General features: G+C 36.2%; 1 protein-coding gene across 3 annotated transcripts in view; it reads left to right on the top strand.

The window, feature by feature from the left end:
• Positions 1-10,001, top strand: part of LOC108734398 — a 132,030-nt gene that overhangs the window by 35,540 nt on the left and 86,489 nt on the right. The gene's annotated exons all lie outside the window — the stretch shown is intronic.

The following is a 10,001-nucleotide window of genomic DNA, read 5'->3' as shown; positions in this document are numbered from 1 at the left end:
AGAGAGACTGTCAAAAAAACTGTTTAGCGTCTCTGAACGAGAGACTCGAGTCGCTCATAGAGAGATCCTCATTTCGTATCCAGTCTCTGAACGAGACACTCGAATCTCTGAATTAACAATTTTTATCGTTCGAGTCTCTCATACAGAGACTGTGAGAGATCCATAAAAACACCTAGGCAATAACTGAGAGACTGTGAAAGACTGTGAGAGACGCTCTCAGAGACGCTGAAAGACTCTGAGAGACTGGAGAGAGACTGAACATTTTAATCTAGGGGAGCCAATCTTCGCATTTCCCTAAAACTAGAACATTTCACATCGTTAACTATTTGTGAACAGGAATCTACCTCTCCTCCTCTCCTGTTCCGGCTTCTAATATATCTAACTAGAACTTCATGCTTGAGAAGGTGTCCTATTAACCTATCTCCATAGAGTCCTCTGTTCTCCTATTCTTTCTAATACCTCTTTTGAGTTGGAAAACACAATATAAAACTGTTAATTTTTAAGGTGATTGATATAAAAGTTTAAATATAAGGAGCGAGCGCTTTCTCCATCCTGAGTTATCTGACTCCCTTAGTGTCGAAAATCAGCTTCTTCTGGTTCATTGTCTTCTTGTTTATCTAGATTAGATTTTAATAGCTACTGTTCCTGTTCCAGTCCAAACTGAAACTGTCCTATTTATTTATCTATGTACAGTATATAGTTAAAAAAGAAAACATAAATTTTGTAGTACGGAATCTTCAATGTGAGGTCCAATTTTTAAGCCCCTAGTTTTGATATAGTCTTCCATCGTCTGCATATCTATTTGAAAGCGTTTCAGTAGGTACCGGTTGAGATCTGTGGCTTTTTACGTGAATTATGAATTTATATTTTTGTCTGTAGTGTCAACAACCTCTTTTAGTCGTATTAGCAAGAATAATACGAGTTAATGCTTACCAGAGTTTACGGCTATTAATAGCGTGATATTATGCGTTTCGACTACCGATTCGAACTTTTTTGACCCATCGCTTCGGGGAATACGCGAATTAATCTTAACGTACACTTTTCTACATGCATACGTACATTTACAGAGATACACATACGTGTATATAATAAAGGCATCAAAGAAATGGAGCATCTTTAAACGGGAACCGAATTGGGTCAAACGCGTACATATGTATGAGCGAGTTCACGCATAAAAATTGCATTCCGAGAAATTCGCCTTCTCGCAGGACTTTGAAGAAAAATTTAAGGTTAATTGCCTTAATGTTTCCAGTTTCCCCTTTTCTTTTTTTAAGTAATTATTTTCTTTGTTACCTACGGTCGACAAAAACGAAGAAATAAAACAAAAACGAACTGGAACACCGTCTTTTGTTCTGTAAGTTCACGCACGAAAGTGTGGATGTTGTCCACTTTCTGCAATGACAATCAGATAATTATGAAGACGTTTTTGCGTTATTTATTGAAGATAGTATTAAAATAGGCTTTTAAGAAATTGATTTTTTAATTTCCAGACTATAAGGTCATAGAAAAGGCAAACGATTATTAGAAAGTAGTCATGTTGGTCAAGTTGCCGAAAAAATTTTCGAAAATTGATGGACTCTGTTTTAAGAGAAACTTCTGGTTTGACCTGTTCCAGCCTTGGTACTGGTCTTGGTCTTTCTCATTCGGTTTTGGTATTGGTCTTGCTAATACGTTTGCACCAATTTTTACATTTGCCGACACAAAAATTGTTTTAAATGCTGAAATTTTTTACCATACATGCGAGCCAAAGAAAATAGTGACGACAGTTGTACGACTCTTAAATTGAACTTTTAGCAAAGGAAGTAGTACAAGGTACTTGAAAGAAGTAAAAAATATTGAAAAAAATTTAGTCGTTTTCCATTTCTCAACCATGTGTTACCCAGACATAGGAACAAAGAACACAAACTCCGAGGACTTTCTTGTAGATTCCTTTTTTCAAACAGTGGTAATGTCTTTTTTATATTAAGTGTTAAAATTCAGTAAAGAAAACTGACAATTTCAAATACTACAAATGTTTTGTTCCAAGAAAAGAATTTATTAAAGTTGCTTCATATAGTTTAACTCATAAATCCATCGGAAGTAACAATTTTTGGTTTAGTCTTGCGTATTTGGTCTTGGTGTTGGTCTTGTATTTTCGGTCTTAGTTTTAGTATTGGTCTTGTTCGTTGGGTCTTGATATTGCTAGTATAAAGATAGTCTTATTCTTGATCTTGGTCTTGTATTTCCGCAAGATCAAGACTGCAATAAAGTTCAAGGTATGATACGTTTGCATCATACCATTTGTACAGAATCGGGATTACTTGGAAGATATTATTATTGGTAAAGGTCTAGATGATGTGGGGGGGGGGTCGATGGAGGAGGTCTCCCCCACCACTGTACCATAAAGAGTTCGTGGCGGTCTCACCCCCATAAAAAGTTATGGGGGTTCAAAGTTAATAAATATGCCAATTTTTATACATTTCTAGGCATGTAAATATTTATATAGTCATTCTTAAACAATATTCAAAGGTAAAACTAATGAAAAATACATAAAAATATTGAGAATGTTATATAAAACATTATTTAAATATCTTTATCAATAGGGTAGGTTAGGTTAGGTTAGGTTAAGTTAAGTTATCGGGTTTTGTTCAAGTGAGCACCCTCTTTCGATCCCGATTTTTTATTGAATTTTATTTGAATTATAGTGTATGAAAATTGTCAAAATAATCAACTCTCAACCCCCATAACTTTTTATGGGGATGAGACCGCCGCAAATTTTTTATGGGGTTTTACTCAGGTGACTACCCTCTTCCGATCCTCCCTACCTTCTTTCGATCCCCCATACCCCCACTCCCATCTAACCCTCATAATATTTTATGGGAGTGAGACCGCCACGAACTTTTTATGGTACAGTGGTGGGGGAGACCTCCTGTTTAGATCCCACCCATCCCCACCCCCGAAGGTGGCTATCATCTTGACATTTACCTTATTATTATATAAAACGATACTTATGTAGCAATAAATTTTGATAAATAATAATAATATAAAATATTCCAGAAAGAATATTAATCTTTCTTAGGTTTATTTTCTTTTTAGTAGTTGCCTATACATGTAGATTTATTCTATAAAGAGTGAGCTTTTATGAGCTTTCAGATTTTGTCCTTTCATGTGTGGAGGTGTTTGTACTTTTGTATTAGCATATCTGTTTATTTCCGATTGTGGTTGCTCACGTCAGGTGTAGTATTACTTCAAATGAAATTGCGCACAGCATGTGTTTGGGAGTTGTGCGACGTGAAGTCCTATGTGCTTTACATGTCAAAGTGGTTTGGCATTATCGTCGAAATATCTGTCGATTCAGAACCAATTTTGCGCGATTTGTGTTAAACCGCAAGGGCACAAACAATTCCGACAATTTCATTGAGTTCCGATAGGATTCTCTAAATTATATAAATTAACCATTAAACTCTATTTCATGTTGATACTTGTAGGTATTAAATTCATGAAAATCAATTTCAGTTTTGTGGAATAGATTCGATTAATTACTTATTAATTTGGTTGCGATTTTCTTTATTTAAACTTTTGTTTACTTTGCGGTCTAAACAAACAGCACTGTTTCTTGTCGTCAACCCATGCAAGCTAAAATTAATATTAAAACATGAAATTGTCAGAAGTACCTTTTTTTTTGATGTGGCTAATCCTTTGAACTCAAGTTTCGAACTTTTTGTCACAAAATGACCGCAGTTATGTAGCTGTCAATTATTTATATCACAACACACGGGGGTCATTGTACATATAATTGCATATCGGGAGTTGGCAAGAGAGTAAATTGAAAAATATCGGTACTTTGTCTTTTATCTTATATTACACTGATATAACCATTGTCATTAAAGTTTAACGACATCTTACTAAACACAAAACTAAAGTTTTGAGAAAAATGCTGTTTTTCTTTTTGTAACGGCGAATCAAATAATTCTTAAAATAAGCTAATTCTACTCTGAGGTAATAGTCCCTTAAGTTTCAGTTTAAATCTGGGCTATAAACTATGTCTGAATAGTATTCCAGAATATTAGAAAGGTAGCTTTTGGGGGCACTGTATAGTTCATCTCGTGATAGCACCACAAGTGTCAACTTACGAAACACATATACCTACTCGAGACCTTCTCAACAGCTGGTACGCAAACAGATCAATTTCACGTTATTACTCGTTAGCATTCGATTGATAAAGTTACTGCTATTTGTGAATAATAACTGATGTGACCTTTTATTTTACTGGGAATTCATTTAATTCCTTCTACGATTTGCAATTCCTTCTAGTAATTGAATGTTTTTGTTAAAATAATTGTGTTTTATGGCGCACGGAAGAGAGAAAGCATATAAAAGGTATATAAGTGTAAGTATGTACATATTGCACTGTGCTTTCCATCACTTGTGTGCAGGATCTTCGTTAACGTGGCAAAACGAACATGAAAATTTCCTATTTTTATACTTCACACGGATGGAACGACAAGCAGAGTGAAGTGAGAGAAAGATCTCTGCCGGCTGGTTGGACTTGAAACAGATGCATTTCTTCCTTCCCGAAATGAGTTTAAAATTAATTGCAGTCCCGTAAAATGTTTTACGCAGAATAGAAAACAGAATTACTCTAATGGAAATGTATTTGTATTTGTGTTGTGAAATGATTCCACAAAAAAGAAATAACGCTTATGGAAACGTTCATGAAGGCACGAATACAGAATAAATCGACCCAGTAATAGATATTAGAACATCTGAAAGAAATGAGAACAAGTTTCGTTCTAAATATTAAATGAAAAATAAAAGATCTCTGAAGTACAAAATTGCTAACATTTAAATATTAATATCTAAGTACAGGTTGTGTATACCATCTAGTTGGTATTTTCTGCTACTTTAATATGAAGGCTTATCAAGTCCTTGATCAGAAATTTATCAAATCATCCAGCTCCTGTCCAAGAACATATTAAACATTTTTAAAAGACATCAAATGTAGTCAATTAATTAGTTAGCTGTCCGTTGGTTCATTCTGTCGATCTAACTGCTTCACTCATCAAAACGGCAAAGCACTAAATTTATTAAAAATAGTTTGAAGCAAAATAATAATGTTTTTATTAAACGATCACAAGACAATGTTGACATTTCAGGATATTCAAAACAAGTCACAAATCGTAGACAATAATATTTGTCAATATTTAAACCAGGCTGCTTCTCCTATTATGTAGCATGTGTTATTGAGTGAACGCATAAAGCCAAAAGCTTCCTTATCTCTTTAAGATCTCTTCTGTAAATATAGATTCGCTAATTNGCCATCCGCCTGTGAAAGAATTTTTCCACTAAGTCCTACCGTTTTCCTGCTACGAGCTTGGAAAAGTCAAATTTGAAAATATTGCGCTCACGAACATGGCCGCGTTTGAAAATTCATAGCTCCGCAGCCTGACGTCTCATACATATCAAACATGGCTCGTTCGAAGCCCAATAAGTGTGGGAAGTTTTTGGCGAAAACAGTTCGGACCTGTCACATTCCTGGTCTGCGCTAGAGCCGACGAAATTCAGGCAATTTTCCCTATTGTTATTTTTAGCGTTTTCCTGAGCCCACAGGGTGACTTATAACTTCCGATTGAACCGTCCGATATCGATGGAAGTGTTATCAAAACTTTCTAGAGATACCGTGCTCTCATAAAGCCAAAAGCTTCCTTATCTCTTTAAGATCTCTTCTGTAAATATAGATTCGCTAATTTAAATGGAATTCAGACGAGGAATGAATGAATTAATGAATGAATCAATAATTATTTTTCAGTATATGATGTCATTTATTTCCTTGTTCTTGTTTTCTAATAGGAAGCTTGTAAATACTTTCGGCCAATTCACTTCATGGTGATGCATCATCGTATCCTATTTTAATTTGTTTTTAGTCTATTTTTATGGTAGGTAGTATTTGTTATTCCCAATTTGGATGCCAAAACATACAAAATTTATGGGGAACAATATTTGTACGAACCGTTGAAAACGAGGAAATTTGTTGAACGAAGAGAGTGAGTCATATTCTAGATTTTGATGGACACAGATTAATGCGTTTCACCTTTCTTCATGTTTTCTTGTTTTGTAGAAAGGCTATTTTAGAATAAAAGTGTATTTTCTAGTTTAACGAACATATGTCCTACGTTACCATACAACCTTGAGTACTAATGGTTTCGTATGTTTTGATTAAATCTGTAAAATAATAACTAATCAAGATAAACAATGTCTTCCATAGGTGCCTATGTCATTAAATGATTATTTAATGCTTGCGAGCACATAATTTAGAAATTCGAAAAATTTGGAGTGCGCCGCTGAAGATACCATGGACAGAGAAGGTTACAAATGAAGAAATATTAGACAGAATAGGAGAATAGATGTAGGCGAGATAGGTTGGTAGGACACCTTCGAGATTTCGTTTAAAAATTATAGCTGTCGATAGTTTTGGCCTAGTGTTATTTTTGAAATCGAGAATTAAATGTTTAGGAGAACATATCTGGCGAACCATTAGAGATAGCGCAAAAATTCTTGCACCAATGGATGGCCCGCATCGTCGCGAACAGGGAAAACCTAATTTCGAAGAAAAATAAAATATCAAAAATTTTCAAAATTTTGAATTTCTGATCGGCACGGATTTCGACCGCACACGTCCTATAATGTTCGCACTGAGCCGGGGCATCCGTCTGTGAAAGAATTTTTTCAATAACTCCTCCCGTTTTCGAGCTACAGGCTTCGATAGATGAAATTTGAAAATATTGCGCTCACGAACATGGCCGCGTTTGAAAATTTATAGCTCCGCAGCCTGACTTCTGATACATATCAAACATGGCTCGTTCGAAGCCCAATAAGTGTGGCAAGTTTTTGGCGAAAACAGTTCGGAACTGTCACATTCCTGGTCTGCCCTAGAGCCGACCAAATTCAGGCAATTTGTCCTATTGTTATTTTTAGCGTTTTTCTGAGCCCACAGGATGACCCATAACGTCCGATTGAATGGTCCGATATCGATGGAAGTGTTATCAAAACTTTCTAGAGATACCGTGCTCTCCGTGGATAATAAAGGCGCCCACCTAGGAGATTTCGTTTAAAAGTTATAGCTGCCGACAATTTTGGCCTAGTGTTATTTTTGAAATCGAGAATTAAATGTTTAGGAGAACATATCTGGCGAAGTATGAGAGATAGCGCAATAATTCTTGCACCAGTCGATGGCCCGCATCGTCGCGAACAGTAAAAACTCAATTGCGAAAGAAAATAAAATATTTAAAATTTTGGAAATTTTGAATTTCTGATCGGCACGGATTTCGACCGCGCACGTCCTATAATGTTCGCACTGAGCCGGGGCATCCGTCTGTGAGAGAATTTTTCCGAAAAGTCCTCCCGTTTTCGAGCTACGGGCTGCGAAATGTCAAATTTGAAAATATTGCGCTCACGAACATGGCCGCGTTTGAAAATTCGTAACTCCGCAGCCTGACGTCTCATGCATACCAAACATGGCTCGTTCGAAGCTCAATTAGTGTGGGAAGTTTTTGAAGAAAGCAGTTCGGAACTGTCGCACTCCTGGTGTCGGCTAGAGCCGACGAAATTCACGCAATTTGCCCTATTTTTATTTTTAGCGTTTTCCGGAGTCCACGAGATGACGAATAACTTCCGATAGAATGGTCCGATATCGATGGGAGTGATATCAAAATTTTCTAGAGATACCGTGCTCTTCGTTGATAATAAAAGCGCCCCTCTGCGAGATTTCGTTTAAAAGTTATAGCTGTCGAAAGCTTTGGGCCGGTGTTATTTTTTAAATCGAGAATTGAACCTTTAGNTTAAACGTTTAGGAGAACATATCTGGCGAACAATTAGAGATATCGCAAAAATTCTTGCACCAATGGATGGCCCGCATCCTCGCGAACAGGAAAAACTTAATTTCGAAAAGAAAATAAAATATTAAAAATTTTGAAAATTTTGAATTTCTGATCGGCACAGATTTCGACCGCACATATCCTATAATGTTCGCACTGAGCCGGAGCATCCGCCTGTGAAAGAATTTTTCCGATAAGTCCTCCCGTTTTCGAGCTACGGGCTGCGAAATGTCAAATTTGAAAATATTGCGCTCACGAACATGGCCGCGTTTGAAAATTCATAGCTCCGCTGCCTGACGTCTGATACATGTCAAACATGGCTCGTTCGAAGCCCAATAAGTGTGGCAAGATTTTGACGAAAACAATTTGTAAATGTCTCATTCCTGGTCTGCACTAGAGCCGACGAAATTCACGCAATTTGCCCTTTGTTATTTTTAGCGTTTTTCTGAGCCCACAGGATGGCCCATAACCCATAAGTTATAGTTGTCGATAGTTTTGGCCTAGTGTTATTTTTGAAATAAAGGTAGTAGGGCTTCTGCACCACGATAATGCATTATAGCAGTGCAAACGTTATTATCTCGGGATTAGCCTTGCGTTAGCAAAGGATCGACATTTTGTAACTGCGGAAACCTTGTTGCGCCTTATTATTCGCCTTAGGTAGGACACCTACTTAGGCATGAAGAGCTAATCAGAGACATATTAGAAGCAAAATCTGGAGTCAAAAGGAGTACATTAGATTACTGTTCACAGGTAGTTAAGGATGTGCGGTGTTCTAGTTGTATGTTAGATGTCTAGATGTATAGTTCTCTGGTTCTTATAATAGAGAAATGCCGTTGATCCTTTAAGACGTTATTCACTGTTGTCCTGCCATTACTCCTTTATTTGTTACTCCTCCAGGCAATTCTTTACATTAACGAAGTTTCTTGAAGCCAAATGTCGACATAGATTTTGATATTTTCATAATTAATGGTGCCATTAAGAGCTGAGACAACGGGTGCTTTTGCACATATGTGCACGCATTCTGTCGTGTCTTGATGAATTTTCTTGGAAGGCTCTGGGTGCAGAAATTAATTGCTATTCCGGGGCCGTGCAAAAGGGGAAAAATACGACCTGAAATGCATATAGGTACCTACGGAGATTATGCATTGTGCCTATGTCTAAATACGTACACGAAAATACGTGTGTGTATCTCTTTTCTTATGTTCGTCAAAGAGCAAAGGCAATGTCCTTTGTAAAGGTGCTTGAGCCGCGACCCGACCGGGTCCTGTGTACAATAAACAGAACAACGAACTTTAAAATTTTGTAATATCGTCGCTCTATATTTTGCAATGATGCATAGAAGCCTGAAGTAAACACAGCTGGATTTAACCGAAAGATACACACTTCTTCTGAAAAGCAAACTGTTCCTTCTTTTATGATGTTAATTTCAAATGAATTGTTAATAATATAATTATTGGAAATGATTCGTCATGTACTTCACCTTTATCTAGCAATTCGGAAGTGATATTTATGTATGTAGGTCACAGCTAGGTAGAAACTTGCAGGTAGCACATATAAAGTTAAAGGTCTCGGTGGTTTGACGACATAGTTGGTAAACTAGTTTAATTTTTTATATTATTATCATCGACATCATCATCGTTGTAGGGTCCTCAGTCCTGAGTCTAAAAAAAAAACAAGAAAAGTCAAAATTACTTTTGTAGCAAAATTTAAACGAAATATAGTCACAATACATATAAAATGATTAAGGGTCAAAATCAGGAGTTTATTTAGTGGAATGTGGGGACTGTAATCAAGTCTATGTCGTACAAACTGGGAGATCCTTCAATCAAAGAATTACAGAACATAGGAGGAGCTATACTAATGGGAAAACTTTTTCTACATATGCAGTACACTTATTAAAGGAGAGACACACACATTTAATGATAATTTTCAAATTTTAAAAGAATTGCCAAAGAGCTATAAATTGAACCTAGCCGAAAGTTTTTATATTAATAAGTTCTCCTTTATTAAATTTAAATTTGACTTATCCCTCCCTTTCGTTGTTCCCACCCCATAAAATTTTTAAACTTTTAGTATTCAATCTAATTTTGTAACAATTTTAATCAGAATATACCTGAAGAAGCCAATGTTTTGATGAAACAATTGTTG

The sequence above is a fragment of the Agrilus planipennis genome, unplaced genomic scaffold (assembly GCF_000699045.2).
Source record: "Agrilus planipennis isolate EAB-ADULT unplaced genomic scaffold, Apla_2.0 scaffold54, whole genome shotgun sequence".
Classification (NCBI taxonomy): domain Eukaryota; kingdom Metazoa; phylum Arthropoda; class Insecta; order Coleoptera; family Buprestidae; genus Agrilus; species Agrilus planipennis.
This window is presented reverse-complemented; position numbering and strand designations above follow the sequence as displayed.